Source organism: Oncorhynchus kisutch, unplaced genomic scaffold (assembly GCF_002021735.2).
Source record: "Oncorhynchus kisutch isolate 150728-3 unplaced genomic scaffold, Okis_V2 scaffold3069, whole genome shotgun sequence".
Lineage (NCBI taxonomy): Eukaryota > Metazoa > Chordata > Actinopteri > Salmoniformes > Salmonidae > Oncorhynchus > Oncorhynchus kisutch.
The window spans coordinates 175,032-187,045 of record NW_022265014.1 but is presented as its reverse complement, the minus strand read 5'-3'; the positions used below and the strand labels follow the sequence as shown (position 1 = coordinate 187,045).

The following is a 12,014-nucleotide window of genomic DNA, read 5'->3' as shown; positions in this document are numbered from 1 at the left end:
TTTCTTTGGTTTTAACTGTGAAGATTAGGAAACACACACATTCCTGTCTTGGCAGCAGCTAATTGGGATCCCTAATAAAGACACACAAATACAAATTCCTGCCTTGGCAGCAGCTAATTGGGATCCCTAATAAAGACACACAAATACTAAATCCTGTCTTGGCAGCAGCTAATTGGGATCCCTAATAAAGACACACAAATACTAAATCCTGCCTTGGCAGCAGCTAATTGGGATCCCTAATAAAGACACACAAATACTAAATCCTGCCTTGGCAGCAGCTAATTGGGATCCCTAATAAAGACACACAAATACTAAATCCTGCCTTGGCAGCAGCTAATTGGGATCCCTAATAAAGACACACAAATACTAAATCCTGCCTTGGCAGCAGCTAATTGGGTTCCCTAATAAAGACACACAAATACTAAATCCTGTCTTGGCAGCAGCTAATTGGGATCCCTAATAAAGACACAAATACTAAATCCTGTCTTGGCAGCAGCTAATTGGGTTCCCTAATAAAGACACACAAATACTAAATCCTGTCTTGGCAGCAGCTAATTGGGATCCCTAATAAAGACACAAATACTAAATCCTGTCTTGGCAGCAGCTAATTGGGTTCCCTAATAAAGACACACAAATACTAAATCCTGTCTTGGCAGCAGCTAATTGGGATCCCTAATAAAGACACACAAATACTAAATCCTGTCTTGGCAGCAGCTAATTGGGATCCCTAATAAAGACACACAAATACTAAATCCTGTCTTGGCAGCAGCTAATTGGGATCCCTAATAAAGACACACAAATACTAAATCCTGTCTTGGCAGCAGCTAATTGGGATCCCTAATAAAGACACACAAATACTAAATCCTGTCTTGGCAGCAGCTAATTGGGATCCCTAATAAAGACACACAAATACAAATTCCTGTCTTGGCAGCAGCTAATTGGGATCCCTAATAAAGACACACAAATACTAAATCCTGCCTTGGCAGCAGCTAATTGGGATCCCTAATAAAGACACACAAATACTAAATCCTGCCTTGGCAGCAGCTAATTGGGATCCCTAATAAAGACACACAAATACTAAATCCTGCCTTGGCAGCAGCTAATTGGGATCCCTAATAAACACACATGAACCTGTAAATAGAATACATTAAATGCAAACACACAGCAGACAAACAACAGGCACAAGACAGAGGGTTTAGAAATCTGTTTCGTCCATTCCAGATGTGGGTCACTAGTTAATCCCTGGATGTTTTGATGTCAGCCTATCAACAACCATTCTATTAGAGAGAGGGGTGAGAGGGGGAAAGGAGGGGGAGATTCAGGGAGAAAGAGAGACTGAGAGAGTTTGATAGAGGGAGTGGAGAAAGGGGGGTAAAGAGAGTGGAAGAGAGAGGGGGAGAAAGGGGGGTAAAGAGAGTGGAAGAGAGAGGGGGAGAAAGGGGGGTAAAGAGAGTGGAGAGAGAGGGGGAGACAAGGGGGTCAAGAGAGTGGAAGAGAGAGGGGAGAAAGGGGGGTTAAGAGAGTGGAAGAGAGAGGGGGAGACAGGGGGGTAAAGAGAGTGGAAGAGAGAGGGGGAGAAAGGGGGGTAAAGAGAGTGGAAGAGAGAGGGGGAGAAAGGGGGGTACAAGAGAGTGGAAGAGAGAGGGGTGAGAGTGGAAGAGAGAGGGGTGGAGGGGGGGAAGGAGGGGGACATTCAGGGGAGAAAGAGAGTGGAAGAGAGAGGGAGAGAGGAGAGAGAGGAGGTGGGGTTGTCTGCAGAACTCCTTCTCTCTACATCTCTTTCTCCCCCCTCTTTCTCCCTCCCCCCCCCTCTCTCTCTAACCCCCTGGCTCCGATAGAAACTAGAGCACTAACATCTCATCATCATAATCGTCCTCTCCTCGAGACACGCATCAAAGTTCACGTCGCACCGAAAACACAGGTGCCTTGCAGCGCGAGACCGTCGATAACAGAGTAAAAAGACGGTCCCATTTAACCGATCTAATCTCAACCTTTTTACATCAGCAGTTGTTGTTATTAATGTGAGTAGAAAGGCTACAGATACGGTCGTTATCATGTCTGACTGCAGGACGCCGTGGAACCGGGAGACGAGCTGCCGGTCTACCTGGCAGGAACGATTACAACCGCGGCCGAACCAACGGAAATCCTACGGGATGTTTTCCTCGGCGGATGGCGCCTACGACAGCAAGACTGTAGACTGTGATAACTTTGCCGCGGGAAGGAGAGGAACCAGGACTCCCAGGAGCGTCAGCCGAGACAGCCTCCTCGACCACACCGATGGCGACGTTCCTAAGACGGCAAGTGAGGCCAGTGAGGTCCGGGCTGTCGGTTCTCAGGTCAGCTCACCCGGGGAGAGAGAGGATGTGAGGCCGGGTGTGGAGATTGAGTACCCGGCTGGGAGGCAGTGTCACTCCGGTCAGAAGAATGGAAAGGTAGGTGAAAACTGAATTTTTTTTTTCGCCCATGTTTATGTTGATAAAAGTAGATCGCTTGTGGAAGATACATTTCCATAGTTTACCCTGTTCTGCAGTGCAGTGACGTCAGCTAGGCTGTTCCTAAAATAGGCTACGCAGTTATATCTCTAGGCTGCCCACATCACCTGAACCGGTGACGGCCAGGTAGGCTATTAGGCGACGTGTGGTGATGAATTGAACAGCGCCGTTTTGACAGCTATCCCAGCTTCTGTCACACACACACACCGAACATCGCGTCTGCTCTGACTGCACTGCACGGGAAGACAAAAGGAGGTACTGCAGCGTTCCTTCCGCCTCTGAGTACACTGGCTGAGGGCAAAGAGAGAGAGAGAGCGAGCATGTCCGGTACTGACCACCAGGGGAATGGTATCCCACACCTTCCGGTAAGACTCCCACCTGGCGGGGCTGGCAGCCGGACGGGCTGGCTGGCTGTCTAGCGCGGAATAGCCATTGTTTTCGGTCAATAGGCGAACAAACGGCGCTGTCTTGTCAATTTAGTGACTTTGTCGCTATATTTAGCGAGTATTCAGACCCCCTTAGCGACACATTTTCAAAAAAAGCGACTAGCGACAAATCCAGCGCCTTTTCTGGTGTTATTGGAGACTAGACGTGAAGCACGTATTGTTTTCTATCTCCCGAGCAGCGGCGTGCTGCCGTGGGCCCCACCCCGTCCAAAGCACTCACATGCGGCCTAGTCCTCGCGCAGCAGTCCCTCCAGCTGCAGTCAGAGCAGGAGAGTTCACCCCTCGTCCAGACTGCACACATGAAGCCGCCTGGTTACAATAGGCGGGATGTAAATGTAAAAAACTAAACGTAAAAAACAAAAAACACCCCACAAAGTAACTTCGCCAGAGGTCTCTTTTGGGTCACTTTTGCCAGTCCCAAATAAAAAAAATCGACAGAAGAAAGTAATTTGTAGTTCTAACATATTCAGGTGTTTTTTACAAAAAAAAATGTGTCTCTCCCAGTTATTCCTCTCTCCTACAGCATACATCACAATTATATATACATGGCCAATTATGCAAATGAGCGCTGACGTCATTTAGCGACTTCTAGCGACTTTTAGGACAGCCAATAGCTACTTTCCATTCTGAGGAGTTGGCAACATGATTGGGAAGTAAGGATCAAAACTAAGAAAGACTGTAAACGGCTGCTACCTGTGCTGACATGATTAAAAGTGAAGTAAACTGTACTTTTCGCGTTGTAGTTTATATGATAAGCTCATTGGAGGGTAACAATATCACACCTTTTCCTGAAGTGAATGGTTCACCACTACTCTACCACGAATGCGGGCATTCTGATATCTACATTGCGCGTGAGGTTGGAAACGACGCATTTGTGATGGAACGCCATGTCACTTGCACACAAGTTCCACAAAGTTCCATCCAACTCAGGTTTAATTATTTTCTAACTTGCTCTATTTTAATGAGGCTGTTCAGTGTTGGTGAGCCAAATAGTTTTATCTCAACAAGTTTGAAAATAATTTGCTAGGCGATTGTGAAAGATTCATGATGACTTTTCAACTAGCTAACTAGAAACGATAAACAACTATGAAATTGGTACGTCGATTTATCTGTGGCAAATGACCAAGCCTTCATGGGCGGACACTACTAATGAATCTCTATAGCAGCACCAAGTGGGCTACAGCTGACTGAGTCCCCCAGTACGTGCTGTGGGTTACAGCTGACTGAGTATCCCAGTACGTGCTGTTGGGCTACAGCTGACTGAGTTCCCCAGTATGTGCTGTGGGCTACAGCTGGACTGAGTCCCCCAGTACGTGCTGTTGGATACAGCTGACTGAGTCCCCAGTACGTGCTGTTGGGTACAGCTGACTGAGTATCCCACGTACGTGCTGTTGGGCTACAGCTGACTGAGTCCCCCAGTACGTGCTGTTGGGTTACAGCTGACTGAGTATCCCAGTACGTGCTGTTGGGCTACAGCTGACTGAGTATCCCAGTACGTGCTGTGGGTTACAGCTGACTGAGTCCCCAGTACGTGCTGTTGGGCTACAGCTGACTGAGTCCCCAGTACGTGCTATTGGGCTACAGCTGACTGAGTCCCCAGTACGTGCTGTTGGGCTACAGCTGACTGAGTATCCAGTACGTGCTTATGAGCTACAGCTGACTGAGTATCCCAGTACGTGCTGTTGGGTTACAGTGACTGAGTCCCCCAGTACCTGCTGTTGGGTTACAGCTGACTGAGTCCCCCAGTACGTGCTGTTGGGATACATCTGACTGAGTGTCCCAGTACGGCTGTTGGGAAACATCTGACTGAGTGTCCCAGTACGGCTGTTGGAAACATCTGACTGAGTCCCCAGTACGTGCTGTTGGGAAACATCTGACTGAGTCCCCAGTACGTGCTGTGGGAAACATCTGACTGAGTCCCCAGTACGTGCTGTTGGGCTACAGCTGACTGAGTCCCCCAGTACGTGCTGTTGGGATACAGCTGACTGAGTCCCCCAGTACGTGCTGTTGGGTTACAGCTGACTGAGTATCCCAGTACGGTGCTGTTGGCTACAGCTGACTGAGTCCCCCAGTACGTGCGTGTGGGTTACAGCTGACTGAGTATCCCGACGTGCTGTTGGGCTACAGCTGACTGAGTATCCCAGTACGTGCTGTTGGTTACAGCTGACTGAGTCCCCAGTACGTGCTGTGGGCTACAGCTGACTGAGTCCCCCAGTACGTGCTGTTGGGCTACAGCTGACTGAGTCCCCCAGTACGTGCTGTTGGGTACAGCTGACTGAGTATCCCAGTACGTGCTGTTGAGTACAGCTGACTGAGTATCCAGTACGTGCTGTTGGGTTACAGCTGACTGAGTCCCCAGTACCTGCTGTTGGGTTACATCTGACTGAGTCCCCAGTACGTGCTGTTGGGTTGGGCTACAGCTGACTGAGTATCCCAGTACGTGCTGTTGAGCTACAGGGACTGAGTATCCCAGTACGTGCTTGGGTACAGCTGACTGAGTATCCCAGTACGGCTGTGGGTTACAGCTGACTGAGTCCCCCCAGTACGTGCTGTTGGGATACATCTGACTGAGTATCCCAGTAACATGCTGTTGGGCTACAGCTGACTGAGTCCCCAGTACGTGCTGTGGGATACATCTGACTGAGTCCCCAGTACGTGCTGTTGGGCTACAGCTGACTGAGTATCCCAGTACGTGCTGTTGGGTTACAGCTGACTGAGTCCCCCAGTACGTGCTGTTGGGCTACAGCTGACTGAGTATCCCAGTACGGCTGTGGGTTACAGCTGACTGAGTCCCCAGTACGTGCTGTTGGATACATCTGACTGAGTATCCCAGTACATGCTGTGGGGCTACAGCTGACTGAGCCCCCAGTACGTGCTGTTGGGATACATCTGACTGAGAATCCCAGTACATCTGTGGGCTACAGCTGACTGAGTCCCCCAGTACGTTCTGTTGGGATACATCTGACTGAGTATCCCAGTACATGCTGTTGGGCTACAGCTGACTGAGTCCCCCAGTACATGTTGTTGGGCTACAGCTGACTGAGTCCCCCAGAACGTGCTGTTGGGCTACAGCTGACTGAGTCCCCCAGTACGTGCTGTTGGGATACATCTGACTGAGTCCCCCAGTACGTGCTGTTGGCTACAGCTGACTGAGTATCCCAGTATGTGCTGTTGGGATACAGCTGACTGAGTATCCCAGTACGTGCTGTTGGGATACATCTGACTGAGTATCCCAGTACGTGCTGTTGGGATACATCTGACTGAGTATCCCAGTACGTGCTGTTGGGCTACAGCTGACTGAGTCCCCCAGTACGTGCTGTTGTGATACATCTGACTGAGTCCCCCAGTACGTGCTGTTGGGATACATCTGACTGAGTCCCCCAGTACATGCTGTTGGGTTACAGCTGACTGAGTCCCCCAGTAGTGCTGTTGGGCTACAGCTGACTGACTATCCCAGTACGGCTGTTTTCTCTTTCTCTCTCTCTCTCTCTCTCTCTCTCTCTCTCTCTCTCTCTCTCTCTCTCTCTCTCTCTCTCCTCTCTCTCTCTCTTTCTCTCTCTCTCTTTCTCTCTCTTCTCTCTCTTTCTTCTTTCTCTCTCTTTCTCTCTCTCTCTCTTTCTCTCTCTCTCTTCTCTCTCTCTCTCTCTCTTTCTCTCTCTCTCTCTCTCTCTCTCTCTCTCTCTTCTCTTCTCTCTCTTTCCTCTCTCTCTCTCTCTTCTCTTCTCTTTCTCTCTCATTCAATTCAATTCAATTCAATTCAAGGGCTTTATTGGCATGGGAAACATGTGTTAACATTGCCAAAGCAAGTGAGGTAGACAACATACAAAGTGAATATATAAAGTGAAAAACAAAAAAATTAACAGTAAACATTACACATACAGAAGTTTCAAAACAGTAAAGACATTACAAATGTCATATTATATATATATACAGTGTTCTAACAATGTACAAATGGCTAAAGGACACAAGATAAAATAAATAAGCATAAATATGGGTTGTATTTACAATGGTGTTTGTTCTTCACTGGTTGCCCTTTTCTCGTGGCAACAGGTCACAAATCTTGCTGCTGTGATGGCACACTGTGGAATTTCACCCAGTAGATATGGGAGTTTTTCAAAATTTGGGATTTATTTTGTTTTTCGAATTCTTTGTGGATCTGTGTAATCTGAGGGAACAATATGTCTCTCTAATATGGTCATACATTGGGCAGGAGGTTAGGAAGTGCAGCTCAGTTTCCACCTCATTTTGTGGGCAGTGAGCACATAGCCTGTCTTCTCTTGAGAGCCATGTCTGCCTACGGCGGCCTTTCTCAATAGCAAGGCTATGCTCACTGAGTCTGTACATAGTCAAGGCTTTCCTTAATTTTGGGTCAGTCAACAGTGGTCAGGTATTCTGCCGCTGTGTACTCTCTGTTGTAGGGCCAAATAGCATTCTAGTTTGCTCTGTTTTTTGTTAATTCTTTCCATGTGTTAAGTAGTTATCTTTTGTTTTCTCATGATTTGGTTGGGTCTAATTGTGCTGGCTGTCCTGGGCTCTGTAGGTGTGTTTGTGTTTGTGAACAGAGCCCCAGGACCAGCTTGCTTAGGGGACTCTTCTCCAGGTTCATCTCTCTGTAGGTGATGGCATTGTTATGGAAGCGTTGTGAATCGCTTCCTTTTAGGTGGGTGTAGAATTTAGCAGCTCTTTCTCGGATTTGAGAATTAGTGGGGATCGGCCTAATTCTGCTCTGCATGCAATTATTTGGTGTTCTACGTTGATACACGGAGGATATGGTATGTTGCAGAAGTTCTGGCTGTGGCAGAGTCTCAATGTGGGGTGTTTGCTTCCCATTTTGTGAAAGTCTTGGTTGGGTGAGCGGACCCCCCAGACCTCACAACATAAAGGGAATGGGCTTATGGATGATTCAAGTAATTTTATTTTTAGCCCAAATCCTACTTTGTTTTGTTGAAATTTATGTGTCTTTTTGAGGATCGATGCCCTTCTTGCCTTTCTCTCAGTCGTTCACCCAGTTTGTGGAGTTACATGTGGTGCTGCTGTTTAGGCAAGGTATGTAGTTTTTTGTGTGCTCTAGTAACAGTTTGTTTAGATGCATTTTGTATTTGTGTGGCCTGGTGACTTGGACCTTTTTGGAACACCATTATTTTTCTTACTGAGATTTACTGTCAGGGCCCAGGTCTGACAGAATCTGTGCATAAGATCTAGGTGCTGCTGTAGGCCCTCCTTGGTTGGTGACAGAAGCACCAGATCATCAGCAAACAGCAGAACATTTGACTTCGGATTCTAGCAGGGGGAGGCCGGGTGCTGCAGACTTTTCTAGTGCCCGCGCAATTCGTTGATATATATGTTGAAGAGGGTGGGGCTTAAGCTGCATCCCTGTCTAACCCACGACCCTGTGTGAAGAAATGTGTGTGTTTTTTGCCAATTTTAACCGCAACACTTGTTGTTTGTGTACATGGATTTTATAATGTCATATGTTTTACCCCCAACACCACTTTCCATCAGTTTGTATAGCAGACCCTCATGCCAGATTGAGTCGAAGGCTTTTTGAAATCAACAAAGCATGAGAAGACTTTGCCTTTGTTTTGGTTTGTTTGATTGTCAATTAGGGTGTGCAGGGTGAATACATGGTCTGTTGTACGGTAATTTGGTAAAAAGCCAATTTGACATTTGCTCAGTACATTGTTTTCATTGAGGAAATGTACGAGTCTGCTGTTAATAATAATGCAGAGGATTTTCCCAAGGTTACTGTTGACGCATATTCCACGGTAGTTATTGGGGTCAAATTTGTCTCCACTTTTGTGGATTGGGGTGATCAGTCCTTGGTTCTAAATATTGGGGAAGATGCCAGAGCTAAGTATGATGTTAAAGAGTTTTAGTATAGCCAATTGGAATTTGTTGTCTGTATATTTGATCATTTCATTGAGGATACCATCAACACCACAGGCCTTTTTGGGTTGGAGGGTTTTTATTTTGTCCTGTAACTCTTTCAATGTACTTGGAGGGTCCAGTGGGTTCTGGTCGTCTTTAATAGTTGATTCTAAGATCTGTATTGGATCATGTATATGTTTTTGCTCTTTATTCTTTGTTATAGAGCCAAAAAGATTGGAGAAGTGGTTTACCCATACATCTCCATTTTGGATAGATAATTCTTCGTGTTGTTGTTTGTTTAGTGTTTTCCAATTTTCCCAGAAGTGGTTAGAGTCTATGGATTCTTCAATTGCATTGAGCTGATTTCTGACATGCTGTTCCTTCTTTTTCCGTAGTGTATTTCTGTATTGTTTTAGTGATTCACCATAGTGAAGGCGTAGACTCAGGTTTTCCGGGTCTCTATGTTTTTGGGTTGGACAGGTTTCTCAATTTCTTTCTTAGAATTTTGCATTCTTCATCAAACCATTTGTAATTATTGTTAATTTTCTTCGGTTTTTCTATTTGAGATTTTTAGATTTGATAGGGAAGCTGAGAGGTCAATATACTGTTAAGATTTTTCTACTGCCAAGTTTACACCTTCACTATTACAGTGGAACGTTTTACCCAGGAAATTGTCTAAAAAGGATTGAATTTGTTGTTGCCTAATTGTTTTTTGGTAGGTTTCCAAACTGCATTCCTTCCATCTATAGCATTTCTTAATGTTACTCAGTTCCTTTGGCTTTGATGCCTCATGATTGAGTATTGCTCTGTTTAAGTAGACTGTGATTTTGCTGTGGTCCTGATAGGGGTGTCAGTGGGCTGACTGTGAACGCTCTGAGAGACTCTGGTTGAGGTCAGTGATAAAGTAGTCTACAGTACTACTGCCAAGAGATGAGCTATAGGTGTACCTACCATAGGAGTCCCCTCGAAGCCTACCGTTGACTATGTACATACCCAGCGTGCGACAGAGCTGCAGGAGTTGTGACCCGTTTTTGTTGGTTATGTTGTCATAGTTGTGCCTAGGGGGGCATATGTGGGAGGGAATGCTGTCACCTCCAGGCAGGTGTTTGTCCCCCTGTGTGCTGAGGGTGTCAGGTTCTTGTCCGGTTCTGGCATTTAGGTCGCCACAGACTAGTACATGTCCCTGGGCCTGGAAATGATTGATTTCCCCCTCCAGGATGGAGAAGCTGTCTTCATTAAAATATGGGGATTCTAGTGGGGGGATATAGGTAGCACACAGGAGGACATTTTTTCTCTGTTAGGATCATTCTTTTTGAATTCTAGCCAAATGTAGAATGTTCCTGTTTTGATTAATTTAATGGAGTGAGTTAGGTCTGCTCTATACCAAATTAGCATACCCCCTGAGTCCCTTCCCTGTTTCACACCTGGTAGTTTGGTGGATGGGACTACCAGCTCTCTGTAACCTAGAGGGCAACCAGTGGGTCCATCTCCTCTATACCAGGTTTCTTGCAGGATGACAATGTCTGTATTACCGATTTCTTTGGTGAAGTCCGGGTTTCTCTCTCTCTCTCTCTCTCTCTCTCTCTCTCTCTCTCTCTCTCTCTCTCCCTCTCTCTCTCTCTAATAGTTGTATGAGGTGTTCTCCTTCCTGAAGGAGTTGGGGGCTGTGGTGATGCTGCATGCTGAGAACGGAGACCTCATTGCTCAGGTATCCAGTCCAACAGTCATAACCCCATTATAACCCAGTCCTACAGGCATAACCCCATTATAACCCAGTCCTACAGTCATAACCCATTATAACCCAGTCATACCAGTCATAACCCCATTATAACCAGTCAAACCCCATATAACCCATCATAACCCATTATAACCCAGTCCTACAGTCATAACCCCATTATAACCCAGTCATACAGTCATAACCCCATTATAACCCAGCCATAACCCCATTATAACCCAGTCATAACCCCATTATAACCCAGTCCTACAGTCATAACCCCATTATAACCTAGTCCTACAGTCATAACCCCATTATAACCCAGTCCTACAGTCATAACCCCATTATAACCCAGTCATACACGTCATAACCCCTTATAAACAAGTCATACCCCATTATAACCCAGTCATAACCCCATTATAACCAGTCATAACCCATTATCACCCAGTCATAACCCATTATAAACCCAGTCATAACCCCATTATAACCAGTTCCTACAGTCATGACCCATTATAACCCAGTCCTACAGTCATAACCCCATTATAACCCAGTCATAACCCATTTATAACCAAGTCCTACAGTCATAACCCCATTATAACCCAGCCATAACCCCATTATACCCAGTCATAACCCCATTATAACCCAGTCCTACAGTCATAACCCCATTATAACCAGTCATAACCCCATTATAACCAGTCACGACCCCATTATAACCCCAGTCAATAACCCCAATATAACCCAGTTATAACCCCATTATAACCCAGTCCTACAGTCATACCCCATTATAACCCAGTCATAACCCCATTATATAACCCAGTCATAACCCCATTATTACCCAGTCCTACAGTCATAACCCCATTATAACCCAGTCATAACCCCATTATAACCCCCAGTCATAACCCCATTATAACCCAGTCATAACCCATTATAACCCAGTCATAACCCCATTTTATAACCCAGTCCTACAGTCATAACCCCATTATAACTCCAGTCCTGACCCCATTATAACCCAGTCATAACCCCATTATAACCCAGTCCTACAGTCATAACCCCATTATACCCAGTCCTAACAGTCAAACCCCATTATAACCCCCGTCACGACCCATTCATAACCCAGTCATAACCCCAATATAACCCAGTCATAACCCATTATAACCAGTCCTACAGTCATAACCCCATTATAACCAGTCATAACCCATTATAACCCAGTCATAACCCCATTATTACCCAGTCCTACAGTCATAACCCCATTATAACCCAGTCATAACCCCATTATAACCCCCAGTCATAACCCATTATAACCCAGTCATAACCCATTAATAACCCAGTCATAACCCCATTATACCCAGTCCTACAGTCATAACCCCCTTATAACCCAGTCCTACAGTCATAACCCCATTATAACCCAGTCATAACCCATTATAACCCAGTCATAACCCCATTATAACCAGTCATAACCCCATTATAACCCAGTCCTACAGTCATAACCCCATT

At 46.0% G+C, this 12,014-nt stretch overlaps 1 pseudogene; it reads left to right on the top strand.

Moving 5' to 3' along the window:
• Positions 1–2,054: 2,054 nt before the first annotated feature.
• Positions 2,055–12,014, top strand: part of LOC109886437 (dihydropyrimidinase-related protein 1-like) — a 22,125-nt pseudogene continuing 12,165 nt past the window's right edge.